This window comes from Mastigoproctus giganteus, chromosome 1 (assembly GCF_048544385.1).
Source record: "Mastigoproctus giganteus isolate SK-2022 chromosome 1, ASM4854438v1, whole genome shotgun sequence".
NCBI classification, from domain to species: domain Eukaryota; kingdom Metazoa; phylum Arthropoda; class Arachnida; order Uropygi; family Thelyphonidae; genus Mastigoproctus; species Mastigoproctus giganteus.
Genome location: NC_143575.1, coordinates 185,621,325 through 185,633,665, shown reverse-complemented (window position 1 = coordinate 185,633,665; position 12,341 = coordinate 185,621,325). Strand labels below are relative to the sequence as shown.

At 36.5% G+C, this 12,341-nt stretch overlaps 1 protein-coding gene across 2 annotated transcripts in view; it reads right to left on the bottom strand.

The window, feature by feature from the left end:
* The window catches only part of dgo (ankyrin repeat domain containing protein 6 diego), a 405,239-nt gene extending 393,222 nt beyond the window's left edge, over positions 1 to 12,017 (bottom strand). For both annotated transcript variants that reach the window (XM_090383458.1, XM_090383467.1), the window contains exon 1: positions 11,547 to 12,017. The gene's annotated coding sequence lies outside the window, so the exon portion shown is untranslated. The remainder of the gene's footprint in view (positions 1 to 11,546) is intronic.
* Between the last annotated feature and the right edge of the window lie 324 nt (positions 12,018 to 12,341).

Here is a 12,341-nt window from a genome sequence, read left to right as displayed (position 1 = left end):
ACCACTGGTCTACCCGACAAACTGATGTTCATGTTGGACTAGATTGTATGATAACTGGCACCAATGAATAGCAGAACACACCCACAGGAAGAAGACAGTCCAAGTTCTGCAATATTCAAGAAAATATCAGAGCCTATGGACGAGATAAATCTCTGGCAAACTGCAGCTAACAGAATGTCAGTAAGAAGAATTAGGGAGTGCGTTAATCATCTTAAAACATCCAGTATTATGAAACATCATTGGGAGACGACTGGCATAGGAAGGATTGAATGCACAATGTGCATACGGCGACTTCCACCTCATCGTGACAGATAGAACCAAGTGGAATGAAGAATGTCGATGAATCGTCTTAAGTTCTGTCTGGAGAGAAATGGTGAGATTTACAAGGATTGTTTGTAGGATCATCCGTGTGAATCTCACCGGCCGACATACATTACATCTAAATCGTTTTCAGACCTGTCCTTTTCACATTTCTCCAACAGTTGTTGTATTACTTTCTTTTAGGAGAGGACAGTGCTCGATCTCATACGGCAATGTTGTCGACATTTGTTCTGCAGTATCAATATGCTCCAGTGGCTTGCTAGTGAAGTATATCTTGTTTCACTATTAAGAGTATCTGAGATGTAAACTTTGACAAAAAGTAGTCTTGTTTTTATTACAAATATTTACGTTTCAGTTATTACATTTTTCAATTCTAGTGCCTGCATTTAGGCACTGATGCATTTATGAATGAAATAGCCCTTCAGTTCTTATTTTAATTTCTAATTTTTATTTCTACATTGAAATGTCAACTGAGTTAAGTCCTCCCTCCATACATAATTAGCAAGCTCTAATCTTGATACTTTTTCTAGCCTAATATCCCTGTATTATCCTCCCCTGTTTGCTAATTCCTTATACAGTTATATAACCTATAATACAAATAGTTTACAGCATTTCAAGGTACCTTCTAAATAATAATAATAATAATCAGGTTGGTATTTACAATTAATAGACAAGCAGAGAATTAATTACTGATATAGTAACATTAAATAACGATGACTAACAAATCGATATTCTATTTACTGTAAGAGATAACTATTACAAGCCAGCAATTACGAGAGGAACATTCTTCCTAATTAAAAGTATCTTCCGTCATTTCTGCCGTCAGTTAATAAAACTATGCATCAGCTTCGTATCCAGTCTACACAGCTTGATATATGCTCCCTCTCCCTTATCTTAAAAGGTAGTTTTACTGCTTTAATCTTGCAGAAACTAGAAAGGTATCTAGTCTACTCAAGTTCATTAAACAAACTACAGCGCACGAACACATCCTACACATTCCTACTGTCACGTTCTGTTGGCTGTTGATTTTCTGATAGAGATAAAAACACATTTTTACCACAGGAAAATACTACAAGTGTAACTTTAAGAGTATCTCTGGTCGTATAGCTTAAGTTCTTATCTATGTTGCTGTTACTGTTTTTTAATCATTTGTGCTGCTCATTAGTTAAATAAATAAATAAATAAAACACTTATAGGTTACTGCAACTGCATCAGATTTAAATGCTATTACTCCATAAATAAAACGCATACAAAAGCATTATCGCGCATCTATGGAAATATTCAGAGTGGTTTCTTACTTATACACTCGACCCCCAAAGGAATGAGAAAACGATCGTTATATCTCGATCGTTAGATACTCTGGAGCTGTTTAGAGACCTCAAAATAAACCCGGACAGGTACTGCCATGAGAAAACTTTCGTATACAGATCCGTTGCAGCGGATCTGTATACGAAACTAGAAATATGATGAAGAATGTAATTCAAGAAAGACTTCAAGTGCCCTCGAACTCATAAAAATCTTAAATGAACGATATATTGTATTTCCAAAAGACTCTTATAGGACTGAGGGTATTCCTTTTGTTCAGAGAATGACAACGAGGACCAATTCATAGTGTAAATGACTGACGATGTTATTTTTCTATGTATGTATAATGTTTTGTAATTTTTCTATGAATGTATGATTTCTATATCTATGTAATTTTTCCTCTATATTTATATATCTTATGTATTTGCTGATATTTTATCCTATGTTACACTCTAATAAGTTTAGTTGGATATATGTATGAGCCACCCTCCTAGATAATTTCTGTACAGGGGTGTTTGTTGAATAAACTGATAATAATAATAATCTTAAGGCGTTATATCGATTGTTCATAAAATAGCATTAGGTTAATGAGAAATTGGCCGGCACCAGCCATATAGGACGTTATAACGTGTGGGACGTTAAAAACGTGGGTTGAAAAAAAAAAAGCTTCGACTATATTAATTCTTCTCAGAAATCAATTATCTGTATACCAGTAATTGACGTCAATTTTTTGGGCGCCAAAGCTGGGGCATGAAAAGTTGTAGAGAGAGACGACATTGTATGAATTAAAAAAAAAAAAAAAAAAAAAAAAAAAATATCAGTAGTTCCCAAAGATATAAAACATCATGGGTTCTGTTTTATATACTGTATATTCTCTCTCTTACAACTCAGAAATATATACAAAAGATAATCCGCAACGTTATATCACTGCGGATTTTTTTTAACATAAAGTTTAAAATGAGCGCAATTTAATAGTTCTGCCCGGTCATGAAAAAATTCTCTAACCTTATATCGAAAAAAACCAAGTAGAGCAAAAAAAAAAAAAAAAATACTGCTTATCCATGTGATCATGCCAACCTACATTATTTTCTCTTCCTTGGCGATGAGAGCGATAAAATATAAACTTCCATTCTCTATATTTTTGTCTCTGAAATAACCACTTTATTCGGAGTTCGGCATGACTTCTTCTCTCTCTTCCGGTAACATTACAGCGCGCAGATATTACGTCAGAAGCGTGACTTTGCGATTCGAGCTGGAAGACTGCCTTTGAGAGCGGAAACAATAGCTATAAGACAAATGAGAGGTTGTTTTCTCTAAGCCGTGTTGTATATTTGTTTCCTAGATTGATATAATCATATGAAGTTTTCTGAGACTAACAGTGAAGATCGTAAAGAGACATGGATGAAAACCAATAAAAAATAATGATAGATTAATTCTTTGTTTACATTTATGTGAACTTCCCTTTCATCTCACATGAATTCGGTTTAGAATTGGTATTGTGTACAAACGCGACCTAAATTATATTGTATCGTAAGAATAAACTAAAGTACCCAGGCTTGCAGGGGATTCAGTAATCAAAATTACTACTAATAATTTCAGTGGAGGTATAAAATAAGTGAGATGTTCTTTGAGAAAATTTCCCATGTCATTTCTACAAAAAAAAAAAAAAAGTGAACACGAAGAATATGCCGCAGTCTATTTATTTAGCAAAAGCACATTTTGCTAAATAAATAAATAGTCCTACTGCCCATTTTGAAGAAGAACCTAGTTACAATGTGCATTCCTTTAACAGTTAATTTTTATTTATTTATTATTATTTTTTTTTTTGTTAGTCGTTGGCGCATCGGCTTCTGTGGCCATAATGCACCTCCCAAAGTTTTTTCATTTTACTCTCATTCTAGCCCGAAGCGGGATTCGAACCCTTTGGAGTGCCAGGCAGGCACTTTACCCACCTGGCTAGCCCAGTCGGCACCTTTAACAGTTATCAAATACATTATCATTACACAACGGTACACGACACTACGCACCACAATATCCATACACTTTTAAATCTCTGGCCTTTACAGTGTACTATATCACACGACAATGTAAACTACACGGAGATGTGGGGAAACCCCTGGTGCAGTTAGACCTTATCATTCCATTGATTTTTTTTTTTTTTCCCTCGCCTTTTCCCATTATTACATGGGGTCAGCGTTTTTATTGTTTTGGCATGAAATTTTTACAGCCGGATGCCCTTCCTGACGCCAACCCTCACCCTTTATGTGGGCTGGGAATATGCGGTGGTCATTCCCTGACCTGCCGAATCCTCCGTATTTGGTGGGTACGGGCTCGAACCCCGGTCTAATCAAAAAGCGTGTGCTATGCACTACTGCTCCTGCCCACCTGGCTACGGAGGCGCCCTTATCATTACATTGATAAGAATTAAAATGTAATAACATAACTTTTTAAAATTATGCACTCATAAAAATTAATTTTTTAAGCAGAAATTACTTATTACAATTATTTTACAATATATTTTAATTATTTTTATACAATTATTTCTTACTAAGTTGATCTACATTCACCAAAAGGGGTACTACATCCCTGACTCAAATATATCTCATTTAATTGTTTATCATAATTTGCATAAGATATGAACGGGTCTAAGTCATAATAATCTAAGAGATAAAAGAATGGCGTTAATCAGACTGAATTTCCCGATATCTGTTCTAAATTTCAATAAAAAAAAAAATTCTATGAGAACGTGTGATTTTTCTAGGAATAAGAACATTAATTCCTGATAAGAGTGCTATTTAAATGTTTACTATGAATAAATCTCTATCCTTGAGTATAGCTTCTAAAAACTAAAGATTTATTTTATATTTAGCCAGATAAGAGCATCACCAGACATTTGTGATAATGATAAATAATGATGCCATCTTGCCTTAGCATGTATTTTGTAATACGTATTTGATTTTTTTCAAAATTTATTTATAAAATTTAAGGAGGTTAAATTCTAATGGCAGTAACATTCTTTCCATAAAAAAAAAATTGGGGTGGGTTGTGTACGGGGACACAACCGCAATCGTTTAAAGCGTGAATCCGTCTTTGTGTTATTAGAGGAAGGGTAAGATGTAAATGAATAAAGTCTTGGTGGTTATAAGTGAAGTATAATTTTATTTATCAAAGGCCGATGATAGAAGTAAGATACGTATGGCATAGTATTTACATCGATGTTTCTTACAAAGGTTAAAGCTATACAAGTGTTGCCCAGAGTAGTGGGCAATGTAGAAATGTACTTCAAATTGAACTCACGTTGAACTTTTCTTTCTAATAATATACGTTCCTTACATTTCTGTTCATATTTCCTTTGCAATTTTTCGACATTATGAAAATTTTCTTCAACTCAGCACACTTATCGGCTTATAATTTTACAAATTTTATTTTATCGGTTATTATTATTGCTAAATAATATTGTAGATCCTGTTATTCTCTACAAATCGACACCAATTTCAACGTCCTATCTCTTCGCAATCCAAAGTTACACTGCCCAAACGCCACGCGGCGTCGCCATTTTCAGTGTTCACGCCTCACCCTACCCCTCACCGCTGCACATTCCCACTACCCACCATTTTAGATACAGACATAAACCCTCTATCCAACAAAATTTAAATCATTAGATTATCATTTATAGTTTACGAGATATAAGCGACAAATCTTGCCACTTTTTTTGGTCGCTAGAGTTTTCGTAGAACCCCCCATACCGGACCGATTTCATGTATTCACGCCAGAAAGGCCCGGAATTACATTTGAAAAGTTGGCAATATTATCGCGTAAAAAGTGGGGATTTTGCAAAACATTTCCATTACTCTATTTTACTTTTGTGAGAAGCCCTAGGAACTCTGGTTTGTAGATGATACAGAAGACACGTGAAAGTTAAACGTATATATTTTAAAAAGTTAACTACGAACAAAATGTATTATGCGACAGCCCGGCAAATGTTAACTAATGCAGCAGCATTTCCAAGCAATCGATTTAAAGTGTGTGGGCACGTGTTTACCACTTTAAAGTTTGTCAAGTCTCCTGAATCTTTTGTCCCAATGAGATATCAAAAACATGGTTGGCCGTACTTTTGAATAGAACACTGGGGTATTCAACCGACTTACATAGTGGGGGTATCCCACTATGAAAGCAGGTAGTTTGAATAAATTTAATGAGAAATTAGACAAATTATTAGAGGGGGGATGAACGGGTAATGTGAAGTGTTTTTTTTTTTTCTTTGTACATAAGCGTAAAAATATAAGCTTTCTTCCTGGAACATTTGCTACTACTAACACTCTTCATAGTCTGAAGTTAAAAAAAAAAAAAGTCTAATTTGATAAGGGTGCGCAGCTGTTCTCTTAAAATGAAATAAGTAAAATCAGAAACTGATTAAATATGACCTCCAAAATTGCGTACCAATTGCCACGACGTGTAATTATTTCCCTAAACATTGACACTGTTGTAAAAATGTCCAGTTCCAAAACACAAATGTTTTATTTCTTCATTTTTTTGTGTTATTATACTGTATCATAATTTCTTATTGCACGATTTGTTTGATTTGTTATATTCCTAATAAGGAGTTATTTAAAAATCCAGCAATTTATAAAATTTTTATCCACTTGCAGATTAATAACAGCTGGTCACTTTTAACTTTATAACTTACTATATATTTTCCTTACTCATTCTTGAGAATTATCGATTTTCACCTTACATTACATTGATTAAAAAAAAAAAGTGCTGTAAAAACTGTGAGATACTTATTGACGTTATGTTAGCTGGCCGTTTCAGAAACTCTCAGTAGTGCTTGTAACCGCACTGCAGAAAATAATAACAATACTATATACTGTACATGTACTAATTATTAGCTATAAATTTGTGCTAAAATTATATTTTTAGATAGCCAGTTAGCAATCGTGGAATTTTTAGCGCGGAGGACAGAGATTTCTTAGTATAAAATGGAAGAGTTTTAAGAATAGTGAAACTCCCGAAAAATTTAACCCTATTCTAAATGAAACATTTTCATCAAATAACAACAACACTAAGAAATTTATAATTATTGCTACATTGGAAAAATAACACAATGAGTTTAGACACCAGATTAACAATTAGCAACAGTTTGCAGGGCTCAAGGCAGCACGTTAAAGGGGCGCACCTCTGTTGGATATTCATCAAACCCAGTTTACTACACCCCTCTCCACGTTATCACTTGCAATGGAATACTATTTTGTTCACATTGTTTTGCCAAAAAATATTGAATTTTTAAGGAAGCATTATATAATTGAATTGTAGTTATCCATATTTCTTCAACTTTCTCATTTCATTTTATCCCCAAATCGCAGTGAGATGTCTGTTGCAAAGACCTTAGACTGACCATGACAATCAGGTTCTTAGGGGGGGGGGGAGAAATGGAACCAACGTAACAAAATATTATTCAGTTATTTTAAATTGTACTTCAAATATAAACCCAAGAGCAAATGCCCGTGATATTTGTAAATAGCTTTGTTGAAATTACTGTACCACAAATTTATATCGTTGAATGAGTTGTCAATTTTCTGCACGTTGATGAAAGTGCCGTTATTGCATTAATTAAAGGAGTTTATGGTTTAAATTTTACGATATGAACTTATCTGTAAATATAAAATTCCGTAGTCAAGACGGAAACAATCTTTTTGGATGCAAAGAAGCACAGTGTGTATATTTGCAACATATCCATCAACTTATTGGCTAAACTATGTTCTCCCCCTTTTTTTTTTCTTCTCTTCCCTCACAGAATTACATTCATTATGCGGATTACAGCATAATGAGTGGCATAGCGTAATCCCCCACCCCCAATTTATGTACTACAATAGCACTTATTCTGTGAATATCATACTGCAAAACTCATACTGGTAAATATTTGATTAAACATACACGCATATGCATAAAAGAAATTCGTAAACGCCACAAAAAACGAGCGAGCGCTCACACACAGACAGTTTTGTGTGATTTTTGGGGTCCGTATTCTAACGAAGAACCCTTATATTGTCACTCGGTTGTCTGTCTGTCCGTCCGTCACTAACAGCATTGCATCTCTGGAACCACAACGTATTGACTTCAAATTTTGCATGGGTTTGTACATCATGTGAGCCAACATAACGCCATATTGATAGTTGGTGACAAAATTTTCTCTGAAAAATGTGTGTGGAGGCGAAATGTTGTAGACAACCTATCTCAACGAGTAGGTTTAAAATATAATTTTAAAATATTTTATTTTAAATATTTCCGTCACTAATGGAGCTAAAAATTTAAAAATCACATTAGCTATGCTGCACTTTTCTGACTCATCCTTTATCAAGACTCTGCAACAATCCTTCCTCTGCTCAGTGATCCCGTCATCGACCAGACTTCTGACACCACTCCAGATTAACAGAATTATATCCAGAACTTGTTCCTGCTGATTTTGTTTGAATGACATTACTACTTCTGTTTGACAGTACACCTTTTCTCTTTGTGGGCTACTTTAGGCAGCACTGCATAAAGACGTGGGCAAAGACATGGATAAAGATTTTATTTATTCATTTTTTTTATTTAATTAATTAAATTTTTTTTTTACTTTATGCTATTCTCTTCCTTATTTCTTCGTTTTCTGCCCTGTCACATGGGAATGACTGTGTGTGTGTGCGCGCGCGCTGTTGCCGACACGGGAGTTCTTTTGAATGGCTCCAAACTATTTGGACATTCAGTGCGTAACTGCTGAGGTTGGCCATGGTACATGCGTAGTTGTGGCCTACCTCCCCGTGGTGTAGACGGACACTGGGCAGGCTTTCCAGGTGATCGCCTGCTTAGTGACAAAACGGCCAGAAACAACGCACACACTGCACAAACATAATATTACACCCATTTCTGGCCTGTTACAGTGCTCTGTAACCATCACAGTATACAAAGATGGCACCTGAACTTTCGTTCAGGTGCCGTCCTACATAAGATACTATACATGTCTACACATTAGCTATGAGTTATTCGATGCTTGTCAAGGAAAAACTATTCCAGTTGAAATCTATCATTTATATTTTAATGTTAAAATTAAAAACCAATTTTTTTATTACACTTCGATAGTGCACTTCTCGGTACAAAGTAACTCTCCTTTTGGTGACAAAAAGGTTGCTAAATAGTTAGTTAATAATTCTATAAAGGTCATTTATAAATTTTGCGACGAGAAGTATTTTTTTAACAATTTTCAAAGCTGGAGTTGTCCCGGCAACTGTTTAGCATTAAAGTCAATGCTTTAGACTAGGTGTGTCCAAATGGCAACCATAAAGTGATTACTTGCAACTTTGAAATGTTCCTAAATACACTGAGTTAGATTTACATTAGCAACACCCCACTGTGTAGGAATGGACTGGTCTGTGAAGGCTCAGAGACTCAAACGGCTGATAAAAAAAAAAAAAAAGGTAAAGTGCAGCCATTATCAACCCACTGCAGGATGGAAGCCTCCTCAACAATTCATGCTGAGGGAAATGGACCATAATCTGCCACGCTGGTCCAGTGCGGGTTGGCAAATCGACCGTATTCAGCAATCAGGGGTTTGAACCCCGGTCTACTCAAAGAGCGTGTGCTACTGCACTCCAGCTCCTGACCACTCGGCTACGGAGGTGCTGATATAAGACTGCAATTCGTACACGTGGAAATCGATTTTTGGGTGTCTCCGAAGAAGAATGGGTAGACGTTAAGATCTTTCCGACTTTGAACGTGGGGCAAGATGCAGATGTCAGTATCTCGACAACAGCCAAAGTGGCTGTATTCCCATTCTGTGGTGTCACGAGTCTAACGCGACTGGCAGAACAGAGATTGAAGAACAATCCAAAGGTCACACGTGGGACAACACGTCTGGTCGAATGGCGAGTGTCGTGTGTCTAGCCTTGTAACACAGCAGTGGCGCAACTAACTACCGAGTATAACGTAGAAACAGTAAGACCAATATCCACATGGACTATGCGCCGGACATCAGCTTGTACAGGCTATGGCAGTTCACGGCTGTCACGAGTACCATTCTCATTGCGAGACACGAGAAACTATGCCTTGCTAGACACATCAGCACCAACACTGAACTACCGACATATGAAAACCTGTCACCAGATCTGATGAATCCCATTTCCAACTCTATCATGTTGACGGGCGTATCCGCAGTTGGAGAAAGCAACATGAGGCCACGGCACATGGATGCACTGGTGGTGTTATGGTTTCGAGATTGTTCACCGTTAATCAACGACTCGATGGGAACGCCTACCTTTCTATTGTCACCGACCAACTACACCCTTATTGATGACAGTGTATCTAGATAACTGTGGCGTCCATCAACAAGACAACGCGGCACGCCACAAGGCCCGGCAGGTTACTAATTAGTTTCACGAACATGGCGATGAATTCTCCGTCCTCCCATGCCGCCAAACTCACCGATCTGAACCCAATTGAACATGTCTGAGGTCCTATTCGAAGAAGACAGTCGATGCTACAACCATCCACCTGACAATGTGCGGGCATTACTGGACACATTGTCCAGTAATGCCCGCACTACCACAGGACGCCCCGCAACACCTGGATTTCATACCAAGACGTGCACGGGCTATATTATGGGCAAAATATAGCCCCACGAGGTATTAGGCATCTGTTGTTAATGCAAAGCTAGCTCAGTGTATGTATTTTAAAAAAAGCATTTTGTTCCACACTGTGGTCAGAAGTTTGCCAGCTCTTGTACGTCTGTTTCAGACGAAACAAAGTGAAATATTGTTATTATCTTTAATCAGCTCTTGAACAAGACAAGTTTATTAAAAAAAAAATAAATAAATAAACAATTTGTTGTCATTATGGAAGGTTACTTAAGATAGCAAAACTTCTGTTCGGAAAATAAACGAAACTTTACTTTATGAAGCTTAATCCCCCCCCAAATTATTATTTTTGCTTATTTGAATGGTGTAATATGCTGAAATAAAATTTAAAAAAATGTTAAATAATGATAAAGATATTTATTTCTGAAATATCACTTCCGAAGAATTTTCACACATGCTCATTATTATTATTATTATTTTTTTGAAATTCTCTCATTTAAAAAGAAAATCCTAAATCCTCATTATTACCACATACATGAGGATTTGGGTTTAAATACCGATGATTATTTACAATATTTCATAATAACTCACATCGTTTAAATGTGACGTTGTATGACACTTTGATATTTTGGGATTAAACAGCCTTCTCAAGAAACAGCATAATTCAATGGAAGTGCCACGAATGGGGTAAGAAAAGAATTCATGCCGACAACTAATTAAATTGCAGCGACCTCACTAACTCGTCCTGACTGAATTCTGTACAACCTTGAGTTGCTGTAGAGCCATGACTTAGGGCAGTAGCCCCATCATTGTTATTCAGACATCTTACCTTCCCTCCGTGACTAGGAAGAGTTCAGTAGCAATCAGGAGTCCCACGAAGGACAGGTAACTATAACTAATTCAGCAATAAAAAGAAATGTTCAAGTAGAAGATATCTGTTTGATGATTTCTCTTTGCAGTCAGTAATTGATAAATATTTATTCTTCTTATGCTGTGAGCATTTACTACGAAGAAGCTTTTATGCCTTGTATATTCAATACGTCTTTTATGCCTTGTATATTGTACGTGGAATGCATGTCTTCCTTTAGAAGATATTCATTCCAAACTTGAAAACAACATTAAGCATTTAAAAGGCTTCGAAAAACATAACGCATAGGCAGTTACCTCAACAGTTTTATTAAAATGATCACATAACTATAATGGTCTCCTGAGTGATAAGCATATTAACAAATAATACTAATCGTATATTAGTGACAATTATCTGATTTTTTTTTTTTTTTTTTTTGGTAATGTTCCAAATGCAGAACTTACCTTCCATTCAAGTCCGCCCTTTCGTTAACGGAAATAGGTAGCAAAGTTAGCAACAGCTGCGACATGACAGAAGTGCAAAACTCATTACCAAGTAGCTTCTACACAGAATTTTCTGTACTGCCGGTTACCTAGCAACACACCATCCAGAATAACTGCAGCCGTAAATACTCTGTCATCTCAACAGAATCTCAGGTAAGTTCTGGAATAATATCCTTGTTAGATCCCGCACAATTTTAACCTTAAAAACAACGACGAAACGCAGACTGTTTTTGTCGTAATCACAATGGGGAAACAGCAACAGCACGTTTTGACCCTCAATTCAATCCACAGGTGTGCAGAACAACTTCAAATTACGGAAAAACTTGTAAAGAAATCCACCATGATAAACCTTGGTTCAACGCTCCTTTCGCAGAGAACAATCACTAATACAACTACTTGCAAGTGACGACATCCATCCGTAGTACAAGTGTAGGCGATACCTGGTTTAAGGTGGCCTAAGAGATCCAAACAGCGGGCACAAGTTTAATGGTAATGTATTTCCTTCAGCCAATCAACAGGTGGCTCTTTGTTTGGTTCGCAGGCAGAGAGAGAATGTAGTTCAGCCAATCATAGGTAACCAGTCCTTCCAGTCGGCGAAAGCAGAATCACGAAACTCCTGACTTCCTCTTCATTCACTTAACGACGCTTTTACTCGCGTGCAGCAGGTGAGTGTCTCGGATTGTAGACGGCTCACCTGGCTAAAAATCCTGACCCGAGGCGCAAGGGTTCGAAATGGGCCATTAAAGCATCCAAAAC